This window comes from Phocoena phocoena, chromosome 8 (genome assembly GCF_963924675.1).
Source record: "Phocoena phocoena chromosome 8, mPhoPho1.1, whole genome shotgun sequence".
In the NCBI taxonomy this organism is placed as follows: Eukaryota; Metazoa; Chordata; class Mammalia; order Artiodactyla; family Phocoenidae; genus Phocoena; species Phocoena phocoena.
This window is the reverse complement of record NC_089226.1, coordinates 66,024,627-66,052,474: the sequence shown is the minus strand read 5'-3', so window position 1 is coordinate 66,052,474 and position 27,848 is coordinate 66,024,627. Positions and strand designations below refer to the sequence as shown.

Genomic DNA, 27,848 nt, shown 5'->3' with positions numbered 1-27,848 from the left:
GACGGCAAATTGTAGGAGGCAGGGAGAGCACAGCACGCAGAACAGTTCTTCCATCTCCGTCGGTGAACCTGAGGACTGCAGGGGACGGAATGAAGCCTCAGGCAGGCTGGTTGGAGGGAGGGCCTGGGCCCCAAGCTAGGCAGACCCAAGTTCAACTGTGTTTTGCCGCTTTCCTCCCTGTGACCCAGGTTAAACAGCCTCCCTCAGCCTCGAGGGTGCCCATCATTCAAATGGGGATTAAAGGTACACCACTTAGTATTTGGATGAACTTAATACGTGATTGATTCCTTTTCCTCATGGAATTTCAGAATATATAATACATCATTTTCTTATCTACCGACTTATTTTGCTACTTGCAGAAATCCATGTGGAGCCTTACATGGAGCTTTGAAATCCTCCAGGCCTGGGGGATGGAGGCCAGTTTGGCAGGGATGGTGGTGTTTCCAGAACAACTCCTGAGGCCCCGGTTCTGCCTCCTGGAAGACCTTTATTAAAGAGTAGAGGTTAAGAGTGAGGGCACTCAGGAGGCCTGGTCAGAGCCCTGCCCACCATGTGGCGTAGCAGTTCCTTTCACCCCTGTGAGCCACAGCATCAGGACACGTAGGTACTAAAACCTGCCCGCCCTGAAGATCTGTGGTGAGGTGAAATGCGGTGGTGGGTAGCGGCCATTGTTATTACCCACCCGCCTCCTCTGTTCTGACCTCGCCTTTCCACATAGACGGTTCCCCCTTGCTGGCTCTGCCCGGCAGCCACTCACCCCCTCGCTGCTTGGGAGCCCAAGATTTCTGGAGGTAGCACCTTGTTTCCCTGGAGAAACCACCCCCGTGACCCCTGGAAGACTTTGGGGAAGATCCTTGGGCTCAGTTCCGCAATAAGGTCTATCACCTCCTCCACCCCTACCGCCAAGCTGGACCAGAAAGCATTCCTTCAGAAAACTGTATACTTTGGGGTTGAATTTATGAAGGAACCATCCTCTACTGACATCTGGTTTTTGCCTGATTCTGCTAGACATTTTCTCATCTGCTTTCTCATTTAATCCTTACCACCATCTTGTGGAGTAGGTATTGCTATACCCATTTTGCAGACTGGGGAACTGAATGTCAGGAAGTTTATGTAACTGACTGACTTAGAAATGGCAGTTCTGGATTTGAATCCAGAACTGTACGCCTCCTCTCCCTGTGACACAGAGCTTCACTTGCAGAAGGGTTGATTGTTTGGTCCCAGATATGAAGTTGCCTGGGTGGGGTTGCAGGTGGAGGGTGAGAAAGGCCCTTTCCAGGGTTGCCATGCATAGAATGTGGCTACGCTCACAAGGAGACCAGATCCCCTTTACTTTTCCTTCCTTTCCCTCCTCAACTCCCGGAAGAAGGCACCCAGCAGTTTCAAGTCTGCTGTTTCTTCATGGATTTTTAAGAAAGATGATGAATGAACCAAGAATTGATAAGAAAAGACAAATGGTACTTGGGTTATGCATTGTTCTAGTAAAATGTATTTTCCACTGCAGGTCTTACGTGGCTTTTTCCTTAAAATGCCATAACAGAAAGAAAGGTTAAATAAAATGAGTTTTCCATGGCAGAAGTGTCAACCAAGGGGCCTCTGCAGGACAGGACCCTCGGGTGGCTGAGCTATAAACGTGGTCGGCTCCCTGGTGGCAGAGTTGTGGCACGTTATGCCAATGAGGGGCTCCCCAAGAAAGGCCTGGCAGGAATTTCAGTAGCTCTGCTCCCTGGAGACCTAATCGGGCCTGAGGGCCCAAGACAGTGGTCCCCATCAGCACTTGCCATGTAGTGAGCTGGTCTCCATTTCCTGGACCACCACACCTGACATGGAGCCTGAAACCTGAGGGAGGGTCAGGAGCTGGGTCGTGGGGCAGAGCCCTTTCCAGCAGAGCTTCTGCTGACTCTGAAGGAAGTTTCTCCCATGGGTGGGACTCAAAGGGCTTGCCCTGATCCAGTGTCCCTAGGGATACCTGCTTGTTCCAGGCCTTAAAGATGTTGGCACCAACTGATGAATTGCCTTCCAGAAAGATTAAGTCTATTTATTTTCCTGAATCTACCTTGAGCAAGTGTCTCTGTTGTGATTTGAAAAGATCTTGTTACAGCTATTCTGTTCTGTTCCATGGTTCCACTGCATTCCATTCTCTCCCATCCCCTCCCATTCCATCCCATCCCATCCCATCCCCTCCCTTTCCATCCCATCCCATCCCATCCCATCCCATCCCATCCCATGCCATAGCTCTCCATGCTTTAAACAGTCACGAGTTGGTACTCAGTTCCAGGTTCTGTTCTAAGTGTGACGGCACAGAGATGATCAAGATGCAGCCCCTGCCTTTATGAAGCTCCCCCTCTAACAAGGGAAATAGGCAGACAATTATAGTGTGACACAGATGATAGAGGGAGAGACTGGCTGCCCCCTTCCCCTGGACAAAGTCACCTCACCCACAAATATCCCAGAAACAGAGGCAGCGGAAAAGAAAGTGAGGGAGGGGGTAGTCAGGGAAGGCCCCTTGAAGGTGATTATTGGGTTGAATTTTCAAAAGGTGAATGGGGGTTTACTAGGCAAACAGCAAGTCTCTAAACTAGCGCTTAAATAGAACTTGCTAGGTGCTGGGCCACATTCCTGGCATTTTATATATTTTAACTCATTTACTTCTCGTAACAGCCTGTGAGGGAGGTGCTCTTATCACCTCCATTTTTCAAACGAGGAAGTGGAGGCACAAAGCGATAGTTTAGTAAGTGGTAGAGCCAGGGTTCAAACCCAGGCAAGGCTGTGGCTTTAATCGCCGCACCTCACGGCCACTCTGGCACGGCAGGGAGGACATTCCAGACACAGAGGTGAGAACTGGTGCTGTCCTTGATCATGGGCACTGTAAGCGGGGGCTCCAGGAACCCCTCCTCCCGCAGTGCAGATACTGTATTATTTTCTCCATGCAGTAAGTCTCCTCGAGCCAAACTGTCCACCTTCTTGGCCACGGAGGAGCAGCGGGAATCGTTGCCACCTTTCCGCCACCTCCCCTTGCTTTCCTGCCAGGAAAGCTGGGTAAATTCAGCAGCTTCTCAGCTCCTGGGACTCCAGGCCAGGAAACTCTGAGCCTTTCATCTCTGATGTTTTTGGAGAAGGTGGGAAATGCTGCAAGGCCCAGGCATGATGCATGGTCATTCTTGCTGCTACTTGCCCCAGGCCTGAGGTACACCCAGGCTCTACCCACTGGGACAAATTCTCCCTTTGCCCAGGGCCCAGCCTCACTGCAGCACACAAGCTGGGGCATTTGCAAGCACTTAACAGTAGGACTTAGTCATTCTTTCCTCCCTTGTCTTTTCGTAGACAAAATCCAGGGTCCCACTGCATCTGTTACAAGGTATGGTCTTTTCTCTATTTTAGCATGCCACCAATCGTAAGACAGATCATTGATTTAATTATAGTTTTTCAGAGGAAAAAGAAGAAACACTATGGCATTAAAGTACACATTGATTGTAAGATTCATCACCATTTTAGAAACACTGAAATGTAAAAAAGAAATGAACATCTTAGAATACAGGGAATATAGTGTTTTCTAAACATATTGTGGTCAAGTGAGAGCACCTGCATGGTGAGGTTGTCCAACAGGGGGTGGGGGGTGGCACTGGCTGGCACTGGCCAGGGCAGGGTGGTAGAGACCCACATCCATCCAGCCCTGCCTCTGCTACCTTCATCTCCAGTCATCCAGGCCCACTTTGAGGACCTTTCAAGTAGCTCAAAAACACTCACAGCTGAATTCATTCTTTAATCGAGTTTGGCAAATAATCAGCTCCCACTTCGAGCTGGGAAGTGTTGAACTCAGTGGGTGTGCAGGGTCCAGCAATGATGATCCCCGGGAACCTTGACCCATCTTCCTGGAAGTTGGCTGGTAATTGGAGCTTGCCATGTGGTGTGAGATCAACTTGCCCTGAGTCTAAAGCTGGCAACTTCAGATGCATTGCTTTGCCTCTCTGGGTCCTAGACTCCCCTTCTGTATAGTGAGGATGCAAGACAATAATTATAGCAGCTAACGGTTAGGAGGTGCTTAAAACACGCCATGCATTATTCTATGCGTCTTATGAGCACTAGTCATTTAACCCTCACAACAACCCTGTGAGGTTGATACTGTTACTCTCTCCATTTTTCAGATGAGAAAATGGAGGCACAGGGCAGTTAAGTAATTTTCCTAAAGTCACACAGCTAGTTAAATGGCAAAGATAAGAGTTGAACCCAAACTTCCTGGTTAAAGGGTCCATGCTATTAACAATGAAGGTACTGGGTTAGATCAACAATTATTGCATTTTAAAAAGCCAACATGGGGCTTCCCTGGTGGCGCAGTGGTTGAGAGTCCACCTGCCGATGCAGGGGACACGGGTTCGTGCCCCGGTCTGGGAAGATCCCACATGCCGCGGAGTGGCTGGGCCCGTGAGCCATGGCCGCTGAGCCTGCGCGTCCGGAGCCTGTGCTCCGCAACGGGAGAGGCCACAACAGTGAGAAGCCCGCGTACCGCAAAAAAAAAAAAAAAAAAAAAAAAGCGAACATGACCCTTTTAAAAATGAAACCTACATAGAGGCCCAAAAATAAAACAGATAAGATGACAGTCTTTCTGGTTAGAGAAGAGTAAGGCTCAGAGTCTCTCTTGTTTGCAGGGACCTGGGGGAACTTCTGTGGCATCCTGGGCTCCTTGAAATAGCATGAAAACAGCTAGACTAGACAGTTTCCAAGGGCCATCCAGTGGCAGCGTCCTGAGATTATCAGGGAAAGACACAAGAGACCTGTTGGCTTCCTGGGCAGGCTAATGGTGTGGCACATGTTCTATGTAATATTCTTGAAATATGTTTTCAACATGTATTTGTTGGGAGCATGGAGAAATGGATTACCTGGTAATAAAATCTGTATACCTTTTTCTTTCTGGTCTTTAGGCTCTAACATGCACTGAACATAACATTTAAGCTTTGGGACTGTAGATTACTGCACATTTTTCTGTCACTCATAACTGGATAGTGGTAGTCACTAATATTTGCTAAAGATAACGGTAGCTTACACTGACACATCACGAAGTGTTTGCTCCCTACAAACAGTGCTTTACTCCTTTCAGAGTGTCAGTTGACTGTTTTGCCAAGTTCAAGCTGCTGGCTGCTGGCACCACGGGAGCTGGCGGTGTGGTCTGCATTTGCATGGTGCAACTACCACACGCAGAGTAAAAATACTCAACAGAGGCAAGGAGTTGGTATCGATATTATTTTGATATTAATTTTTTTTTTCTCAAGGACATTATCTTGCATAGAAGTGAGACGGACTCAACGTTTCGCCAGCTCTGTCTATTCCATAATTGCCCATGGAAACCTGAGTTAACTGGTGTTAACCGGTTAACCTGAGTTAACTGGTTAACTCTAACTCTCTAACCAGACTGATGTACTCCAGTGACATTTTTGCAATCCCTATAGGTGCCATTTCAGGCAGCTGTCAGGGCTGCCCTGTACGGGGTGCAGGGTGTGTACGGCACAACTCTAGGTGCAGGTGACAGTGTGAATGGCGTCCCCTGGGGTTTTGCCACCTGCGTGTACACTGCTTGGCCCTGGCACGTTGACTTCATAACCACACGATAGAGTTTCACCTTTGCTTCTTACATTTACCCCAACTGCATGAGAGCAGGTGGTGGAATTCTTTGGAGAAGAGGTCATCTCTTTGAGAAAGAGTCCACTTGGTCCAGGAGAGGTGCTCCCTAACCAGGCTGTTCCATCTGACCATGGGGTCTGTCCCTAGATCTGAGGAGTATCTAGCCAAGGAAGCCTTGCAGGAAGCCTTCACCATTGCCTTGCTGCTCTAGTAATTCTGTTAAGGAAATGAGGTCAATCTGACAGGATGTGTCCTCTGTGGGTACATTAGTTTCCTAGGGGGGTTGTAACAAAGTACCACAGAGTGGGTGACTTAATAGAAAATTATTCTTTTATAGTTCTGGAGGCTAGAAGTCCAAAATCAAGGTGTTCTATAAAGCCATGCCCCCTCTGAAGGATCTAGGGGAGAATCCTCCCTTGCTTCTTCCTAGCTTCTAGTGGTTGCAGGCAATCCTCGGTGCTCCTTGGCCTGTAGATGCATCACTGCAGTCTCTGCCTCCATCTTCACATGACCTTCTTCCCTGTGTGTGTCTCTGCATCTCTGTTTTCTCTTCTTAAAAAGACAGTAGTCATTTGATTAAGGCCCACCCTAATCCAGCATGACCTCATCTTAACTAATTATATCTACAAAGATGCTATTTCCAAATAAGGTCACATTCTGAGGTTCTGGATGGACGTGAATTTGGGGGATGGGGCGCATTATTCAATCCACTCTAGCAGGCCATCTGGGCTCCTACGGCTCAAATCATCCCTGGTGTCACTCTCTTAGAATCTTTCATGGGTGCCACCACACACCTGTAGTCTAGAATTTACTTCCTTTCTCACTTTAGAAACTGGAGCTATAGGATGCGTGGTACTAATCTCTTGACTTTTCTCCTCCTATTCTCCAGAACTCGTTAAAGACCATGAAAATGGGTCTAGTCATTCACTGGCAAGTTCCCTTAGTGCCCTGAATTCATCCAAGGCAGGAGATGTGCCTTGTTTAGGTAGTCAAGTGCCATCTTGCGTCTTCTTGGACCACCTTGGGTTTCTGTTTATTTATTCAGCAAACAGTTATTGAGAGCTTTCTGTGTGCCAGGCTCGTGCTAGTCCTGTAGACACTGTGTGAACTGGAGTGACAATTGAATTGTTGTTTCCCTGATGGTCAAGGACCCTATAAAGAAACAAACATGTAGATATGTAATGAAGCAGTGATAAGCCTTGTGAAAAGGAAAGGGTCATGGGAGGGAGGAAGCTTGTGTTTCAGATAGGGGAAGGAGGGAAGTCTTTCCCTGCCCTGTGATTGTTCAATGCTTACCAGCAGGTTACAGTCAGGACCGTGGGTTTCCCAATCCAGTCACTCCCAGCTTCAGGCTCACCTGTGGGGCAGCCAAACCTGTATCCATACTCCGGGGAACCCTGGCCTCCTGACAGCTGGCTAGGGCCTCCACTCTGTCCCAGATGCCACCATCATTAGCCGGTGCTAAGGCAGGACCTATTCTGAACGTGGCTCTGACAATGGGAGTTATCCTAGATGAGGCTGTCTGGCGCTTTTTAACCTTTTAAAGTCTAGGAAGGCAGCATGGTAAGGAGGAAAGAGGTTGGCTCCTGGCGACAGATCAGCAGGGCTTATGTGACCTTTTACAAGTAATTTAACTTCGCTGAGCTTCAGTCTCCCCTCTAGAAAATGGGGATACTGTTCCCACCTTAGAGCACGATAGTAAAGGAAGTGAAACTGTGTCACGTAGCTGACGCTCACCAATATGAACTCAAATTCCATTCGCTTGTTGATAAAGACCCCATGAGACAGGCACGTGCTATTGACCGGGGAAGCTTCTGAAATCTTTCAGTGCACAGAGTGGGTGCTGAATAAAATTAGTGGACGGATGGGGCAAATGAGGCAAAAGGCTGCTTGTCTTTGGAGTCTCCAGAGGGTCCGTGAGCCCTCTCCTCCCTCTGGCACCAAAAGTGTCTCTCCCCTGTTCCCCCTCTTCCTTGTAGGAGTATGAGTTTCTGGGAGGTTGGGAAAGGTCAAGAAGAATGCGTCCAGAGGTGCAGAAGTTCCCCCTGAATATCTTTGCCATGCATGGGACTAAATCTGTTGGAAATTATGGGGTACAGGGAATTACTTCACAGAGAATAATTGGATTTCCCCCAAACAAATAGGGTGGTTTAAGTGAGAAACCAGACCTCAGGTGAGTTTTGTTACGGGGGATGCTCACCAGACCTGTGTATCCACACACCGACACATGCCTACTCCTGGGGTCACGCTATCAAGGTCTGACTCTTCTGAGCACTGGAGCGTGGATTAAATAAGCTGGGGTTGGGGAAGATAAGAACCCTGTTCTTGGCAAATGTTTACACCATGTAAGGAAAATGCTCACAAGTTAGAGCTGATAAAAGAGGCCCCCGAAGCCTACGGGCTGCCAGAAAGGGCAGGTCCTTGGCATCTTCACTGGTGTGGTTGGTGGTGGTGGGCAGGGCGTGGACGGGATGTCGTCAGTCAGTGGGCTCTGACCTTGCCCTTTGCCCTTCCCTGGGCAGCCAGGGCTCCCTTCAGGACTCATCATTGGGAATCTTAGTTTAAATCCTGCTAGTTTCTTAGCATCTTTGAGTCTCAGTTTCCACATCTGTAAAATGGCAATAATGATAGATATACTTCACTGGGCTGTTGGTAGGATTTAATGGGACCGTGATTTCAAAGTGCCTAGGAAGGTGCCTGCAAGAGTAGGTTCAAGGGTTACAGATTCCTGACGTACAGGCTTCTCAGGACCAGCTCCTGTTGCTCCCCACTCTCCCTGCTCGCTCCTTCCAGGCCCCTCACCCCCTTTCTGGGGGACGGTGGGCTCAGACGAACACTGTCAGCAACAGGGCCCTACAGGCCTCCAATCTGGCTACTTTTGCCTCTCCATGAACACCTTCCACATACAGGGTATCTGCGGGAGAGATGGACCTGTATAAGCCACGGGAGGGAATCAGACACACTCTCACAACCCAACTGCTGAGAGCACTCCTCTTCCCAAAGTGTGTCCCATGGAGCACCAGTTCCATGCCAGGTCCATGCAGTAGAATGCTGTGGCTAAATACATTTGAAAATCTTTCTTCTTAGATTCCATATACATGTGTTAGCATATGGTATTGGTCTTTCTCTTTCTGACTTACTTCACTCTGTATGACAGACTCTATGTCTATCCACCTCATTACAAATAGCTCAATTTCGTTTCTCTTTATGGCTGAGTAATATTCCATTGTATATATGTGCCACATCTTCTTTATCCATTCATCCAATGATGGACACTTAGGTTGCTTCCATCTCCTGGCTATTGTAAATAGAGCTGCACATGTATATGGAATCTAAGAAAAAAATAATGTCATGAAGAACCTAGGGGTAAGACGGGAATAAAGACACAGACCTACTAGAGAATGGACTTGAGGATATGGGCAGGGGGAAGGGTAAGCTGGGACAAAGTGAGAGAGTGGCATGGACATATATACACTACCAAACGTAAAATAGATAGCTAGTGGGAAGCAGCCGCATAGCACAGGGAGATCAGCTCAGTGGCTTGTGACCACCTAGAGGGGTGGGATAGGGAGGATGGGAGGGAGGGAGACGCAAGAGGGAAGAGATATGGGAACATATGTATATGTGTAACTGATTCACTTTGTTATAAAGCAGAAACTAACACACCATTGTAAAGCAATTATACTCCAATAAAGATGTTAAAAAAAATCTTTCTTTATGAATGACCTAAATATATAACCACACTCAAGGCTCTATGACACCTTGTAGGAAGAAAGCCTGGTTCACTTCTAGGGTGTCCCAAATGCATTTCCTCACAGAAGTATCCCCCACCCCCTTTTTCACATAACGCCTGCTAACAGCAGCAGATTATGTCTTTCCCAGAAGGCATGTTGGAAAACACTAGAGACACAGATTATAGATATTGCCTAAGATATTTCAGACCAAGGCACGCCGAGTCTAACTGTGCCCCTCCCTCAGCGTGGACCCCGACATCTCTGTGGCCCCCTCTCCTCACAGCGATCGTGCTTCCTCCAGAACCCAGCTGCTCTTGGAAAAGAGACAGGGCTGAGGGGACCGTGGGGTTGGCGTTTGGGGGGTGGGTTGCGGCAGAGGGGAGCAAGCCGACTGGGGAGGCATCCAAGGCAGGGCGTGGGGCAGGAAGGGGAGCTACTCTAGAGCCACTGTTGTCACAGTGATTTTGTAGGGCTTCCAGTTGGGGTACCGCCCTGGGGCAGAGAGATGAACCTGAGCTGACGGGAGCAGTGTCGGTATCAGCGGAGGGGTGGTGACCTGGAGGATCCATCCCCTGGCCCTTAACGGGCAGACCCATTCGTGGTTGTGAAGTGTTGAACAGTGGCCAACAGTGCAGAGGGAGAGAGGTAATGAATGTATAATTACAAAAGGACCAGGCAAGGCAGGGCCGGGAAGTGTCTGTGTGTCGTGCTGCAGATTCTCCAGTGTTCCCTTCGGGCTGTGCCCATGCGTTTTCTAGGAGTTAAGTGGATTTCTGGGCCACACTTGTCGACTTGCAACCAGGGGCGTGGCAGGTGACCTTGGCACCCAGCAGTGAGCAATTGCAGCAGCTCAGCAGAAAGTTAAACTTCAAAGGAGGACTGCTTTGCAGGGCTCAGGAGGGGCCAACTGGTTAGCAGTGCCTGGGGAGGCCTGGGGACCGCGGGGGGAGCTTGGTGCCCGTCAGTCCTCCCCACATTTCTCCCTTCTGCTTAGGGTCTTCCATGGGTCTCTCTCAGTTCTCCTCACAATGAATGTCAAAGGCATTTCCCATGGCTGAGCTTTCCCTCCTATCTTCTCTGTGGATTCCCTCTGGTCTGTGGGGTTGGGAGGGCGTGGCGGCAGCTCTCACTCCATCCACGCCCTGGGGCTGTGGAGATGGGCTTTAGAGGGGCAGCCATGCTGGCTGAGCGGTGTCTTGGTTCCACTGGAGGTTGGCTCTGGGTGCTGGGTCAGGAAGGCAAAATATACACAGATGGGGCCACCCTGAGATTCAGGCAGCAGGCAGGAGAGTCTGCTCAGGGCCTTAGTACCAACCCTGGCTGGGGCATAGGAGGAAGACGCCAATCTGGGGATGGGAAGAGGTGCGATAAAGAAAGGGGAACCGGTCAGAACTTCAGGGTGGTTCTATCAGAATCTTTAGAGGGCTTGTTAAAATGTAGATGTCTGAGCCTCACCCCCCAGAGTTGGTGATTCAGTGGGTGTGGAGTGGGGCCGGGCCCCAGAATTTGCATATCCAGCAGGTTCCCAGGTGACGCAGAGGCTGACGGTCCTGAGTCAACACTTTGAGAACTGCTGGTCCAGACTAAACTAGAACTAGAAGAGCTGTGACTGGGGGTGGGGTAAACCCAGGTACCTAGAGCTGTCCAGGGCTTCGGGAGTGCTCGCGATGTCTGCCCGTTGCATGGGAAGCTATGGCTTCTGGAAAACTGTTGATCTCAGTCTGGAGTGGCTCAGGAACGGGGTGTGAGGCGTCAGAGGCTGGGTGCGGGGGCAGAGGCCTGGAGATGAGGTGAGGCTGGTACTTGGTTATTTAATCAAGGAGGAGGCCCTTGTCTTCCCGGAGGAAAGCCAGCAGCATCGTGTGGAAGCTAGACTGACCAAAGGCAAGTTCTTCAAGTCAAGGCGAGGGGTCTCTGCAAATTACTCTGTGCTTAGCGGGGTCTCAACTCCCTCCCGCTCTGTCCACAGTAAGCCCCTGCCTGTTGAACCCTAACTGGGATCCAGGGTCCAGGCTGGGCCCAAAATGCTTCTTCACATTTAATCCAGACTTCGAGGCTCTTTGAGGTTACGTAACTGGCTTCACAGACACTGGGAGGCTGGCTGGGATTTGAACACCATGCTGCCCATATGCTGTTTTTCTCGGTTCAGTAGTCATTTATGCACACCCACTCTCCACCAGGCCCGGAGCTGGGCATAAGGATGCTGGAATGGATGCATTAGAGCCTGCCCTCTAGAAGCTTCTGGCCTCTCTGAGGTGATGGAAGCATGAACATACGTGAATACAGCATGACAACAGCTACTGTGAATGTCTGAACCAAGAGTTAGGGGGGCCAATGGGAGGATGACTAACTTTCTCAGGGTCCTAGGCTCCTTGCCACAGTTTGGCCCTGGCAGGTGAGTGAGGCAAGTGCCTCAGAATGACACAGCTCACTTCCCAGAAACCGCTGACCAGAGGGCAGAGGCCTGACTTCCTGCCTCCTGGGAGAAGACAGGAGACTCCCAGTGCCCCTGGCTGCTTTCTCCTTTCCCTTCTCTTTGGTGAATGCATTTGTAACATGTCACTTCCCTTTATAAAGGTTCTTATTCCAGTCCAGGAAATGAGCAGTCACCTGGGCAGCTCTCCAGGCAACTGTATCCACCAGCTTTTACAAAGCTTCAACCGGCTGTGTCCTCACCGCGGGGCGGGGGCGGGGGGGGGGGGATGAGCTGTAATGGCCTCCGAGGCAAGGCCGCTGCACCTTTATTCTAAGGAAGCTGAAGAGGTCAAAAGTGTTAGAAATTTCCAGGCGTGAGGAATGTGTGTGCCGCAAGGCCTCACTGATGATCTCAGGCCCTGACGGCTCTGATGATGGAAGAGGAGGCGTACGGCTAAGGCAGTGGTCCTGAAGCCATCTTGTCCTCTTTTCCCCAGGATGGGCTAGGGAACACTTGGTTCTCTGACAGACTCTGTTGCATAAGGAAAAACAAAATCAAGTTTGGCCCACATATAAATAGACAGCAACTTTATTTAGTTTACTTTTCCTCAGAGACGAATGAATATATAGTGCTGAGTTGACCCACTTTAAAAAAAAAGTTTATTCTTCCTCATGTAAAGAAAATGAATTTGTTATAACGCATTGGAAAAATATTTTTGGTATCTTTCCTTGTGGGCTTTTTTTTCCTGTACGGAGTTTTGTTTTTATGTCTACAGTTGGGTCACCCACTAAAATGTGACTGCTTCAGAGAAGTGTTCCCTTACCCCCCAGGAAAGGGTAAATTCCCCCATCATACATTCTCCCTACATGCTGTTCATTCCCTCCATGGCGCTTATCGCAATTAATAACAATTATCTCCATGTTTGAACAACTATTTGCTTATTTGACTCCTCCAGATTGTCAGTGTTCAGGATAGCAGCCACTAGCCACACGTGGCTATTTAAATTTAAATTAAGTGAAATTAAGTAAAATTAAAAATTCAGCTTCTCAGTTGCACCAGCTGCATTTCAAGTGCTCAAAAGCCACACGTGGCTGGGGGCTGCTATCTTCCACGGTGTAGGAATAGAGCATTTCTGCCACAGGAAGTTCTAGTGGACAGCATTGCTCTAGACCGTTGACTCCCAGGTAGTACACAGGACTCCCACGGTCCTTCTCTCTTGTGTCGTGAAGTGTCCTGTGCACCTGGAATCTGAGGATCTAGTGAAACTTGTGAAACGCCTTATTTCTAAGTTATGGATGGATAGAGGAGTGCAGGCCAGGTGGTGGGGAGAGGAAAGCAAGGAGAGGAAGAGAGCAGAAGGGCTTTCAGAAGAGCCGTGTAGGGGTGAGACAGGGGAGGGGCTTGGGATTGCTCAGCTCTGGGCCGCACATGGCACAAGGGTTGGTCAAGGTCCCCCAGTGGCAGAGTGCCAGAAATCAACGTGTCCCATTGGAAAGCCCTGAGAAGGGCCTGCCTTGAGCTCCTCCTCTGAGAGGTCCCAAGCGTATAGGCCCATCAACCTGCTCATCTAGGAGACTGGAGCCCAAGGAGATCTAGACACTCTACCCTGGGTCCCACCTGGGCTGGGATCATCTGAGTCTGCTCCCCTGAGGGGCTGAGAGCTAAGCACTCCCTGCTTCTCGGTCTTTCCTAGGGGATGCTTTGGTTTGCAATTCTGTAATGCTGGCTGACTCCTTGCCCTCTGGGGCTGCCACCAGAGTCCTGTCTTGGAGGCCAAGCCTGCCTTTTCAGTGGCCTCTGTCCCAGCATTATGTGAGGCTTCCTCTCCCCCGGCTAACTCCTGTGTCCATGGGCTTTTTGAGAAGGTAAAATCAGCCAGGACAGGCCCTTGACTCTACTTCCCCATCATGCTTCAGGGTAGACTGAAGGAGGTGAGTCCACAAGGGTATACTTGTGTGGGCTAGCCTCTCCTAGAGGGTGAGGGCAGGGGAGGGGCCATGCTTAGGATCCCAACCCAGCCACTAGTTTTGTACCTAGAACAGTCCCAAGAAGCTAGTCACTCGGAAACCACCATGTGAAATAAACACTACCTATATGCAACATGGAGAAGAAACTGAGGATAACAGGATAGAGGTAGGCCAGAAATGCTGGCCAGTGGATATCAAACTGGAAGCTCAGGGCAGGTAGGAGAGTGGAGAAGAAACCACAAGGACCAAGAGAGCCTTTGCCAGTGACAAGTTCAGGAAGGTCTGGGATCACATATTCCATTTAGATTGAAGCAGCCCCTTAGAGAAGCCCAAGCATGTGGGACAGAGTGGTCCCATCTGCCGTGTTTGGCACTGATGCAGAGAAAAATGCCTCGAAAAGTAAACCAAGCCTTTTTAAGGTCATCTGCCATATCAATCAGAATTAGGTTTAGCAATGAGTTGACAGAAATCTCAGTAAAACAGTGGATTAGGCAGGATAGAAGTGCGTTTCTCTCTTACGTTCAAAAAGCCTGGAGTTAAGCAGTCTGGGGCTGGTCTGGCTATTCCAGCGTCAGGGGCCTGGGCTCTTTTTAGCTTGTTATCGTCTTCAATATGAGCCTTCCAACATATGGTCCAAAATGGCTGTTCCAGCTCCAGCAATTATATGTGCATTCCACCCAGAAGGAAGAAGGAAGGAGGAGAAGTGCACATCCTTTTCCTCTAAGGACAATTCCTGGAAGTTACACATACCACTTCCTCCTACATCCTATTGTCCAGAATATAGTTGCATGGCCGTGTGTTTGGATGTGTAGAGTCATTAGTGACGTAGGGGAGCGGTGATATTGAGCACATGGCCAGGAGGCCTTCAGAGGCCCTCCTCCTGAGCAATGGGGAGCTCCCTAGCCCAGGGGCCCCAGAAGGTCCAGATGTCAGAGGGAGCTGAGGCTACAGAGAGGTTCCTGTGAGCAGAATGGCAGGGACCAGAGGGTCAGCTGGGACATGAGTCTTTGTGTTGGATAGCGCTGGTTTTGTCTTAGCTCTCAGTGCCTTCCCAGATGGGTGTTGGAGAGGTGCTTCCTTGCTGCTTGGGATGCCAGGGTCTGCCTTCGCCCCCTGGCCTCTGCAGTCCCATGAGGGTGTGCCACGCAGTGCTCAGTGACTGAGGGTAAGAACAAGGTTAATTGGAAATGTCAGTTTGTGTTCCCTTTTGCAGCTGAGCCATGCAGACCCTTGGAGATGCAGATTGCAGCCTGTGCTGACTTTATTTGGGTAACCATCGACTAGGTGCTCAGAGTCACACAGTGATGTGTAATGAGGGCAAATTCAGAGAATTCGGGATGTAAGAAACGGGAAAGGTCTGTCCTGGCATCTCAGCAGCATGGGACTGGGCTGCTCTGGAATCCCCAAGCCCTTCCCACCCAAGGCGTGTGGCACTCAGAGACAGAAGAGAAGGCCCGGAGTCCTGGCTCCGTCACCTCCTTGCCGAGCAACTTTGGGGTGTTTCAGGCAGAGAGAAGAGCACATGCAGATGCCTGTAAGTGTATCCCAGCATGTGGGGCAGGGTGAGACGCTGGGGGGGCTGTGAAGGGCCTTGAATGCCATGCCAAGGAATTTGGACTTTCTCTGGAAGACGACAGGGAGCCTCCATTGAATGGATTGTAGGCTGGTGAGGATGGAATCTATGTGTGTACTGCTCACCCTGGGTGCTGCGCGGAAGATGGGCTAATGGGGAGTGTATGGATGCAGGGAGACCTGTGAGGAACCTAAGAATCATGGTAGCAGGGGCTAAAGGACCAGCTTGGACATGCAGGCCTTTGTGTTATATGGAGAAGCTTTGTCTTAACTTCCCCTGCCTTTCCAAATGGGTACTGGAGAGGAGCTTCCCTATAGCCTGGGATGTCAGAGGCTGCCTTCCTTTTTTTTTCTTTTGTTTTTCTTTTTGTGGAACAGGAGGCATGCCTGGCAGCTTTGCAGAAGCCTGAGCCATGGGCACCGCCGGAGGCTGGGTAAGAGCCCTGCGCGTTCAGGTGGAGCAGCCCCTATTGGACAGAGCCACCCCGAGCGGCCTGTCCCCCGGGCCTCATTATCTGCAGCTGGCTCTTTGCATCACTTACTGTCTGGAGCCTTGCCTGAGCCTAAAATTACACAAAGTAGGCCAGGAGCTCCTCTGTGGCTGCCCTCCACCTTCACTCCAGCCTGCGGGAAAGATCTGTCTCAACCAGAATTAGGAGAGGCTGGAGCACCTGTGTCCTGCCCATTGGAAGGCAAAGGGACTTACACACAGGAGCTGGTGCCAGCAGTGGCTGCTGTATATCGTACACCTACTGTGTGTCGGGCACAGGGCTAAATGCTTCCTGTATGTTTTCTCATTTAATCCTCACGACAGCTCTACAATGTGGATATTATTATTCTCATCTTTCATATCCATCAGTTTAAAAGTAGAGGCCAAGCAACCTTTCTGTTTGAAAATGTCTGATCAGGCTGCTTGCTTCCCAGGGAGGCATCAGATGAAAATGACAAAAGCCAATACAAGACTCCTCACCCATCTACCTGTCTGTCCATCCACCATCTACTCACCCACCTGTCTGATCTAAAATTTCACTCTGTGCCCGCTCTGTGCCAAGCCCTCTAGGAGGTTATAAGACAGAGGGATGAAGACCTGAGAAGAAATCAGTAACATTCAGGATACCTACTGCAGTAGATACCATGGGCTCTTTGGGGGAGCGCATGTGTTTACATGTCAAGAGGTCAGAGTATTTGGAAAGGTTGGGCGATAGACACTGTCAGGCAGGTTGGCTGGTCCTAGGTTGTGGAGGACCTTGACGGCCGAGTCAATATTTACTGTTTATCCAGTGGGCAGTTGGAGTCATGCTATGTCTTAAAACATCGCGGTGCCAGGATTTGAGTTGTGTTGGACAACTCTAGAGAAAGTACGTTCCGAGATGATGAACGCTGGGAGATCCTCACGCGCAGGACATGCAAGAGATGGTGCTGCAGGGCCTATGGCAGCAGGGGTGGGTGTCGTTGTGAAAAACAGAAAGCAGAGCCGGACAGTAGCTAAAGTGGAAAAAGCAGATTTTATACAGGACTGGTGCAGTAGGGGAAGAGACCTCTCCGTAGAACTGGGCTCAATTCCAAATACAACAGGACAAGTGGGAATTTATAGCCAAGGAGCAGGGTGGGGTCAGTGGATGGAAAATTACTGAGAGGAAGCATCAGGGTAAGAGGGGATTTTGGCTAAACTGACCCAGATTCTTGCTGAAGGTAGGTGGAGGTGATCACCTGGGGGATGGTGGAGGATGAGGAAACCAATCAGATACTGAGCGTGATCAGATCCTGAGGGTTGGGGTTGGGGGGGTTCTGGCTAAACTGATTTAGCAGGATTCGTGCTAAAACTGGATGATTCAGAGATGAACGCGGGAGCCCAGAAGTCCAGGTATAATTGGAAAGCGGATTCTGAGGAGCCTGACTAAAGTCTGGCCAAGGACTCTTTGTCGGTTGGGACAGAGAGAAGAGGAAAGAATAAAAAGGCGGAAGCGGCAGGACCGGGTGCTTGAGGGTGTGGGAGAGGGGGAGTCTGAGTGGTCCTAGGGTCCTGGCTGGATTGACAGGGTCGTGTGGAACTGGTGTTCACCAAGTAGATGGGTGTGCCGGGCCTCCTCCCTGTGCACCCCCTCTTGCAAATACGCTGTGGTCCAGGGGTAGCTAGGCAGCAAGGTCGCTTTGGGCTTGTAAGCCTCCTCAGGAATGTCAGGGCTCAGTGTGAGTCAGAGCAGGAAGGGAATCCACACTGGCAGTCTGGCGGAGAGGCTGGGGAGAGGGGCCCAGCAGTTGGTGCCTTCTGCAAGGTTCCCTAGCTCTTGGAGGAGCTAGCTCTGTGCTTTCCTGGGGTGCTGTGATGTGCATGCCCCCTTCCTTACAGGTTAGTTGATGCTTGCTTTGTGCAGAGGGGCTTGTCATGTAAATGTAAAAAGACCAAGTCCCCTGGGATCCAGGCCTTCCCTTGAGCATGGCAACTCTGCAGGCAGCTTAGGGAAATGCATAATTCCAAATGTCATCCCCTAGGCAGTCCCTCCTCAACCTTCTGTCCTTTCCCCAGGCTTGGCTGTCCCCTGAGTGGGGAACTGACCTTTATACACGCACTCTAGCTGCTAAAACCTCTTTTGACTAGAAAACACTTTCCAGCAGAGGCTGTTTAATCCTGTGGTGATGGCCGTTTGGGCCAGTGGAGGACCACCTGCCACAAGGTGACTTTCTCGTGGGGTGTTCCGGAGGGGCTGGGATTTCAAGGAGTGTGGCACGGATACAGCGTGTGCACGTGAATATCCGAATGTGGCCGCACATGTCACACGTGTGGTGGCAAGTGCATATCCTCATGGCTGTGCATGTGCATGCAGGTTGGAATTTCTCAGTCCATGGGTTGAGCTCCACGGGGCACAGGTGATTCAGGGGTTCTGTGCCCGTGAACATCCCCAGAGACCGTGTGAGAAAGAGCTCCTCTCCTCCAAGTCCAACCTGCTAACAATATCTGCATTTTTGTCCTTCCCTTTTGTCCATGGCTGGTTTTTGTTGTTGCTTTTGCCTTTTTTTTTTTTTTTTTGATAAGACTATAATTCTTTGGGTAAGGTTTGGGAAGGCAGGGTAGAGTGGTAATTAAGAACATTGGCTCTGAAATCAGGTAGAGCAGTGTCCCTATTCAGGTCTGCCCCTTAGAGCTGTGTGATGTAGTGCAAGTTACTCAGCCTCTCTGAACCTCAGTTTCTTCATCTGTAACATGAGCACGGTAATAGATTTCTCCCATAGTACCAGACCAGTGTTTCACAAAGTGTGAATTAGAGATAAGGTGCTTGAGAAAAGTGAAGATTCCTGTTTGGGGGTGTGGCCCAGAGTTACACACCAGGTGATTCTCACTGGATGCACACATAAGTTTGAGAGCCATAACCCTAGACTGTTAGCTCCCTGAGTGAGGGAACCACGGCTTCACATTGTGCCCCAGTGCCTAGCACAGCTTCGGGCACACGCTGAGCGCTCACTAAGTTTTTGGTTGAATAACCAAATGACTTTAGGACTTGATGCAGCCAAAGCACTTAGTGTAGTGCCTGACACAGAGCAAGACCTCTGTAGATATCCAAGTGTTTCATTATTAATAATAGGGAAGGTATGTCTCTGTAAATAAATCAGCAGGACCCAGCACTCCTGGCACACAGAACACAGTCAACCCCTCCCCACATGTACGGAAGGTTGGGTCCCCTCCATTCCCATTACAGTGTGCCTGGTTTCTCTGAGGCTGACAATTGAGAGCCAGAGGAGGCTGGGCCACCCACATGCATGGGGTCTTGGTGTCCTGGTTGGGCCCACTGGCCATCTGCTTCTTTTCTTTGGAGGGGATACTGAAGCCTGAGGACCTTCGGGCTGATGAGGAAGACACGTGTTCACCATTCCAGAGCCCAAGGCATCCATTTTTATTAGGTTTGCAGACAATCATGACAGAAGACTGGGCTGGCTTTTTATCGTTCCAGGTTTCTTGGCTTGGACCTAGAGAGAGGAAAAATTATTTAGAAAAGGCTTTTCCTGTCTGAAGAAGAACGGGTGTTTCCGGAAGCCACCAGAGCCCAAAGCACCAGCATGGGAGGTAGGGGGAAGGACATGGGAAACAATGCTGCACCCTCTCCCGTCCCCCCACCCCACCCCCTGCAACACACTTGAAGCCCAGGTCACGTCCCTGAGCCACAGGATGCAGGAGACGGGGATCTAACCTAGGGCCCTTCACTTTACAGAAGAACAAGCCTGGAACTCTGGGAGAGATGGAATTTGTGCAGGTCAGTGGGTAGCTGGGGCGAAGCTGAGCCTCGGGGCTGGTGTGCTGAATGCTAAAGCCAGGCCCTTCCCCGTGCCACTCTTTCCTGTCCTCTTCCCCACACCCCTGGCCTGCCTCACCCCATTCCCCCAGGATGAAAAAGGCTCCAGCAACACTTGTGAGTGACCACCCTGTGCAGAGATGGTGCAGACAACGGGCACAGGGTAGCTGCTATGGTCTAAATGTTTGAGTCCCCCCCCACCAGATTCATATGTTGAAATCCTAACCCCCCAGATGATGGTATTAGTAGGTGAGGCCTTTGGGAGGAGATTAGGTTATGGGGTGGAGCCCTCGGGAATGGGATTAGTGCCCTTATGAAAGAGGCTCCAGAGAGATCCCCAGCCCCTTCCATCTGTGTGGATGCAGAGAGAAGGTGCTGGCTATGAACCAGGAAGAGGGCCCTCACCAAAACACAGCCATGCTGGCATCTTGATCTTGGAATTCCTGTCTCCATAACTGTCAGAAATAACTTTCTGTTGTTTCTAAGCCACACAGGTATTTTGATCTGGCAGCTTGAACAGGCTAAGACCGTAGCAGAGAAGGGACATCCCCACCCAGATATTGAAGGCATGACAATCTCCTGACTGCAGGGTTCCCAGAGTCCCCACTGAGCCCCCTTTACCCTGCACCGAGCCCCTGTCATTTCAGCCAGCCAGGGGAGTGGGCACAGGACTGGGGCCTGAGGTGGCCCAATTAGGAGATGGGGATGAAGCTCCGATGGTGGACACCTATGCCAGAGATGCCATTTTCCCTGAGACCCTTCCTTGGGTTCTGCGCCTGAGGACCCACACTTGTCACAGATCAGCAAGGCTGGAATTAACTCAACAACTTCCTGAAATGGAGGCTCTAGAAACATCTAAGACACGGCAGCCATTCAGGCAGAGCTCATTGTTCTCTAAATGGCAGAAATACCTGGGAAGCCGGTGCCTCCCTAATAATAGTAACTAACATTGAACACTTGCCTTGCACCAGACCCTTCCCACATACTTTATGTAACATTTAATGCTTACAACAACCTATGAGGAAGGTCAGATTATTTACTCTTCCTCCGGATGCTCAGAGAAGTGAAGAAAGTTGACTGAAGTCACACAGCTAGAAAATGGTAGAGGTAGGATTTGAACCCAAGCAGCTTAACTCTTCACCTCTTCACTCCACATTCTCTTCTCGATAGCCAGGTTCTTCCTCTTTGAGCTTGGCTTGTTTGCTTTCTGTAACTAGGGTGTGGAAAGAGTTATTCTACATGTGAAAAGTTATACTTGCATGTGAAAAGCAAGTAGCATATGGCAGGTTCTTCATTCATGTATTTTTTATTCATTCATTCATTGAAAAATGGTTAAGTGTGTGCCAGCACCGTGCTCTTTGCAAGAATGACTAAGTTGGGGTCCCTGCCCACAAAGAGCTCATGGTCTGGAGGTGAGACAGATATCTAAAGAAACATGCAGATGTCGTGGAACTAGGAGCGCTAAGGGGAGGAAGCCCAGGTTGCTATGGTAGCACAGAGGTGGCTATGACTTGCTCTATCCGGTAGGGTAGAGAGGGTGAGGGAAGGTTTTAAGAGGAGGGGGGTTGGGCTAGATGAAGAACTGTTCCCACAGTGGTGGCCCGGGGCGGGGGCCAGTGCAGGAAGGGCCTTATATGTCGGGCTAATGGATTACGACTTGATGGTGCAAGCCTTGGAGAGCCACGGAAGAACAATAAATAGCGTGGCATGATGAGATCTGCGGTTTAGAAAGACCACGCTGGTGGAGGATGGCTTGGAGAGGGTAAGGCTGAAGGCAAGGAGTCCAACTGGGAGATGACTGGATGAGTGCAGGTGAGAAAGGCCGTGGGTGGGAACTAGCACAGTAGTGGAGGAAATAGAGGTGGAGTTTGAGGAAGACTTGGTGACCAACCAGGTATGGGAAGGTGAGAGAGAGGAGTTGGGGTTGATTCTGCGTGTGAAGCATGCGTGGAAATGCAGGCAGTTGTTCAGGCGGTGGCAGGTTGCCCTGTTTGGGGAGGGAGGGTGAAAGAGCTTATAGGTGCAGAGTGGGACAGTGAGAAATGTTGGCAGCCACAGTGTCACCCCATTAATCTCAGCCAGTGGGGAACGCTGTGGTCTCAGGACTGGATGTGGGCAAGCCAGGAAGCCTGTTGCTTGCTCTGTTTCATCAGGAGCCAGGCGGCATGCCTCAGTGATAACATTTCTGGTTTCCAAATTCACTACCACTATTGAAAAGAGAGTTGTAACATTGCACAAACCTTGGAGCAAATCTGATGCATTTTATAGGGTTACTATAGACGGGGAGGATTTTTCTAACCCGTTTTCCCTCTCTGACAAAACAGAATTTGAGTATACAGCACCGCCATCAGCAGCCTTTCTGCCGACTACACTTTTCTGTTTGGGCACTAGAAGACCTGCTTTCTGACACACGTGTCTGCTGAGTTGATGTGTTTTCATGATCAGAGGGAGTCACACAGAGGCGCTGCTGTATCTTTCAGTGCTTGTTGAGGGCAACTTTTTGAAGCGTATGTCTCATTAGAGGTGGCAGGAAAGTATAAAGGGTCACCCCAAAGTCTCAGAGCAAGCCAAGGGGAACCTGCAGAAGGCAGATCAGGAATCAGTTTCCAGGGCCTAGGGGTGCGCTAATTGTGGGAGCCCCTCGGTGCAGCATCAGCACTGCTAACGCGCTTGTCATGATCCCAAGCTTTCTGGTGGAACTTGGTAATTAAAGGGGGAACGTCAGTGACTCATATCAGCAAGCCACCACCTTCAGCTCTGGGAAAACTTCAGTGTGCCCACAATGCATGTGGACAAAACAAACCTAAACCACCCAGGAGTTCCAGGCAGGCTATTGTCCTAGCACCAGGGATGCAAGAGTTGCAAGTTTCCATAGCAACGAGGCAGAGAAACAATTATCACGCGCCTTCCAGGGCCCTTTGCCAAGGTTACAAGGACACCGTCTCAGCGCTGGAGAAGATGACAGAACTGACTATCTCTGTCTAAAATGTTGACACGGAAGTGAAAAAGAGTTTATGGCACCACAAAATGTGTTTAGGATAATCTAGTCCAACTCCTTCAGTTTTCAGAGAAGGAAGCAGAGACCCAGAGAGGTTAAGCCCCTCATCCTAGGTTGACCAGCTTGGGAAGGGCTGGGCTGCAGTGCCACCATGGCTTTCTGGTCCCTGGCCCAGTGCCCTCTTCTACCCTCCCTGGGGTTGGTACTGGGAATAGAGGTGCCCCTCGTCTCTGCCAGGTGCTGTGTCCCAAAGCCATACATCATGTTTGTGTAAAGAAAATTCCAGTCCACCATCGACTTCCTCGGTAGCCTGAGACGCTGTCTTCTTTACTTCCAACCCCTCTTCTGGCAGCACCTGCTAACACTTTGGTGCTCTGGTTTTGTTCTGTTCTGTTTTGCTCCCTAAGATCCAGACATAGCTTTTCTTCCGGCTTTTCTTTTTTTTAACAGTTTGCTGCATGCTTTTCCCCACATATGAACATTTATTAAACATTTTAAGTATTATACACAATTTGCTTCTTTTACTTAGCAGTTTGGGGCGTTTTTCTGTCAGTACTTCATTCTTTTTAGCTGCTGCAAATGTTACATTTTATAGACATATTGGTTGGTATTTCTTATTAATCAACATTTGGGCTGTTCCCAAGTTTGAAAAAAAAAGTTGCAACAAGTACTCTTGGGTCCATTTCTTTGTTCAGGATTCATTTCTAGAAGTGGAAGTTCTGGGTCCAAACCCAGAATATTTTGAATTTTAATTGATATTGCTAACTTACATTCTAAAAAGTTGTACTAATTTATAAGGCAGAAAATGCTATTTTTCTTCTTTTTGGGTACTTAATCTAAATCTTCGCTAACATAATGGGTAAAACATGTTTTAATTTTCATTTTTTAATTCTGTGAAGTTTAGTTTCTAACTTACTAATGTTGGTTTCTAGCAGTATTCACTCTCAATTTATTACCTCTTTGAAGTTTTAATTTTAGCCATTATGCTTGATATTAGATTATTCTTTTTTGTAAAGAGCAGCCAGTTCTTGTTCTATCATTGTAACATTCCATGCAATCTCATTGAAGATCAGAAACAAAGTTTTGTAAGGTCTTAGACCTTCTCCTTTAACAGCAGAAAAGGTAGTCTCGTACCTGTCTCTTTACTACCCCTGTGGAATATCCTGGAGTTCTCAACTTATTGACTCCTGGTCTGAGTGAACAGAATTTTTTTAAGGAGTGTGATATAAAGTAATTCACAGTCCCTGTTTTGATCTAATTTTAATAACTGAATGCTAGCTCTTCTGTTTGTAATCCATTTCTGACCTTTGGACCCATCTGCCTAGCTCCTAGCTCTATAGGCTCTGGTTTCAGCTCATGCTACCAGGGGACTCTCCCACTTCGGGCTGTCTTGGTAGATGTTCTACCCTTGGCAGGTGCTGGTCACCTATTCTTGACTCCTGATGGGCATTCAGGCAGTTACAGCAAAGAAATGTTTCACAAATGGTATCTGATACAGTCTAGTTAAGATTAATGAGGAGTAAAAGTACTTTGCTTAGAAATAATTATCCATAGATCTAAAGTCAACAAATGTCTCTACAACAAAAAATACATAATTTGGGAGGGGGCAGGAGGAGGCTTGAAATAGATCAGAAGACACTTTCACATTAATTGTTCTTTTCATATACTTCAAATCTGTACTTAATGCCTTTCTCCTCCTGGACATCAGAAGGAACACCTGGATATCTGGGAGAAGTTTGTATTTTTCCAAATCAATTTCTGGAAAAAGTGTGTCACTTTCAAATTCCTGCATGATCCTTGTCACAAATAGTCTAAGATGGCCTGGCCTGCTCATGGCTTCCTTATAAACAGAACTGCGTCCCACTATCCAAACCATGTCCACTTGATTTGTTAATTCTGGTTGCTCAATAAGTTTTAAGGCATCATCCAGACTTTTGGCAAGAAAATGAGCTCCCTGTGGAGGTTCCTTGAGTTCTCTACTGAGAACTCTATTAATTGTGTCCTTTAAAGGTCCATTCTTCTCTGGAATGGAGAACAGGTTTCCTGCCCGTAATCACCAAATTCTGTTTACCTTCTACTGAAGAGGTTGTGGTCATTCTTTGGAAATACCTGTAGGCTTTCCTGAGCCAGGGCCAGGGCAGATCCCCGTTCTTGCCTATGCCCGTGTTCTGGGACCCAGCAACAATGCAGTTTAGTGGACGAACAACGACAGCAGCAGAAAATACTTCCGAGCTAGCACGTCACACCAACATGGGGATTACCCACCAGCTTGGCGTGAAATTTTTCCTCTTCCAGCTTTTTTTTTTTTTTTTAACATCTTTATTGGGGTATAATTGCTTTACAATGGTGTGTTAGTTTCTGCTTTATAACAAAGTGAATCAGTTATACATATGTTCCCATATCTCTTCCCTCTTGTGTCTCCCCCCCTCCCACCCTCCCTATCCTACCCCTCCAGGCGGTCACAAAGCACCGAGCTGATCTCCCTGTGCTATGTGGCTGCTTCCCACTAGCTATCTACCTTACGTTTGGTAGTGTATATATGTCCATGCCTCTCTCTCGCTTTGTCACAGCTCACCCTTCCCCCTCCCCATATCCTCAAGTCCGTTCTCTAGTAGGTCTGTGTCTTTATTCCTGTCTTACCCCTAGGTTCTTCATGACATTTTTTTGTTTTCTTCCAACTTTTGAGGAGAGTCTTTAATGATCAGTAAATAAACTGAAGTAGTTGAGATGGATCCATTAGTTCATTGGTGGGGAGCCAGGGGCCCTGGAACCCTTCTCAGGCTTCCCTGTGGACCGCTTCCCTCTGTGCTCCTAGCAATCCAACCTCACGACTGCGTGGTGTTTCCACTGTTGGAGCTGGGTCCTCCTGGGGCCTTCTGAGAGGTGAGCGTGAGGCTTCTCTGGCTCAGGCCTGTGTCTCTTCCTGTGTTGAAAGTGGATTTTCCTGCAGGAGGATGTGAGCAGTAAGAATGTGTCCGGACAGCTCTCTGGAGGGGTGGCCAGACCAAGAGACGGCTACTTGCTTCCTTGTCAGGAGAGGCCTCTGGGTTTAGCTCCAACTCTGGGCCTACATGGCAAGTTCCAGGAGGCCATGGTCTGAGCATCTCTCTCGGGGAGGTTTGTCCCCAGGACAAAAGTGAAGGGAGAAGAAGAGTGAGGCTTCTCTGCTGACTTAGCCGCACTTCGAGGCAAGAGGAGCACGGTGGGTAGGAAGGCGCCTTCCATCAGTCTGGAGCCCTTGAGAGGGAGCCTGGGTGTCAGATGTGAGGGCAGAAGCGCAAGCTCCAGATGGATTTGTTATCAGCACTGGGCCCCATGCAGAGCCAATGCACAGTTCCCTTTTGTCAGATGATTGAATTCATTCATTCAGCATGAGCTGAGCACCTACTACCTGCCGGGCACTCTCTCAGCCCAGGGAAAGAGCACAGAGCAAGACAGTTACGGCCCTGCCGCTGGGAAGCCTACATCCTGGGCTGAGTAAAACAGGAAGGCTGAGGGCCTCCAGAGCTCTGACGGTGGGAGGGTGGGCGGATGTGGGGTACCCCTGCCAGCAAAGGAGCCCCCAGGTTCTTGGAATTTCTGTCCTGAGGGCTGGGGTAGGAGATCTGGCAGCGCTGTCCAGATGGGGATGATACCAAGAAAAAGGAGGAGAAAGCGGGGGAGGTCTGAGCACCTACAGTGTGTGTTCCGGGGGCCGGGAAAGCACCTTTTCCATATGGTCAACTGTAATCCTCCCGGACACCCAGTGAGGCCGTGGTCATTGTTACCATTTACAGATTTGCGGAAAGGGTGAGCAGCCTTCCTGAGGCACACGTCTTGGAAGTTGAGGATTCCCCCTCAGGTCAGTGGACGCCATTCCATCAGCAGAAGGCCAGCTGTGTGAGGTCCCCAGAGGAGCCCCTCAGGCTCTGAGGCCTCAGGCTTGTTTTTTCCAGCATCAAAGTGTTTGCCTCAGGTGATGACACCCTGGCCTCTCCCATCCTGCAGACTCGGGCCTAATGGAGCTGGTATTGGCCCAGCACGTTGGCTGGTGTCAGAATAGGAGGACAGATGCCCCTGGGGGATCGGCTGAAATGGATGCGCATCTGGAAGAGCAGCTTCCTCACCCAGTGGCCTTCCCAACCCCAGTGTGGCGCTGGGGATGATGGCAGAGGGTGGCCTGCTTGCAGCACTGACCTTGTGCTCAGAGCCAGAACGGTCAAAGTGACGGAACGGGTTTGAATTCCATCTCCGCTGCTTGCTTTTTGTGTAGCCCTGAGCTAGTCACCCAGACTCTCTAAGCCTTAGTTTCATCATCAGCAAATCGAGGGTGGCCACAACTACAGCACAAGGCTGTGATGAGAATGCGCACAGATAAGATAGGGAACACACTAGCAGTGTCTGGCACGCAGTAAATGCTAATAATCAGTAGCGCTCATGATTGATGTTAATAGATTATATCAGTATCAGATCGTACTCCGCCGTGTATCTGGGGCTGGGCTGTAGGGCATGGTTTATTCTGGTGGCCGAGTGCTTGGGGCACAGACACTTACGGCAAATAGAGACGTCAGGTTTTACAGCAGAGGATTCCAAACTTCCCTGTCATTGGAACCCCCGGGGGTCTTGTTATAGATTCAGGGTTGGGGGTTATAACCCCTCCCATTCCTTCCTCCCTCGCTCCCCAGAGATTCCCATTCATGGGTCTGGGGTAAGGTTTTGAATCTGTGTTTGTAACAGAATCCTCAGGTGACCCTGTTGCAGGAAGTCCAAGGACTAGATTTTGGGCAGCATTGCTTTAAAAGCTCTTTTTTCCAGCCCTGGCCAGCCTCGTGGCTGGCTCTCCTCCACGGCCGGGCTGGAGCCGTCACCTCAAATCATACTACTCTTCCCTGGGCAGCCCTGGAGATGCACATGGACAAATCCTTTCTCCTCAGCTTTCTGTCTAGACACCATGCAGACCTACACAATGTTTTCCCCTTAAAAACGTGATCACCTGTCTCTGGGTGACCACAATTTCTAAACTCTCTCCTAAGAAGCATGGTTAGAGAAGGGATTTTTTTTTTTTCTGACTTGGCAATCCATTTTAAACGTGTTATAAATGTATAATGATATATCTGCCTGTGTTTGTATATGGAACGCTCCCTAGCAAATGCAGACTGGGGTAGCACAGTGGTTAAACATACAGACTGTGGCACTGGACTGTCTGGGTTTGAATCACAGCTCTGCCCCTTACTAGCTGTGTGACCTTGGGCAAGTGATACAACTTCTCTGTCCTCAGTT

At 49.5% G+C, this 27,848-nt stretch overlaps 1 protein-coding gene and 1 pseudogene across 2 annotated transcripts in view; one reads left to right on the top strand and one right to left on the bottom strand.

Annotated features, from left to right (window-relative positions):
- The window catches only part of GALNT18 (polypeptide N-acetylgalactosaminyltransferase 18), a 360,452-nt gene that overhangs the window by 48,726 nt on the left and 283,878 nt on the right, over positions 1-27,848 (top strand). The window lies entirely within an intron of this gene.
- Positions 24,236-27,848, bottom strand: part of LOC136126419 (dihydrofolate reductase-like) — a 64,214-nt pseudogene continuing 60,601 nt past the window's right edge.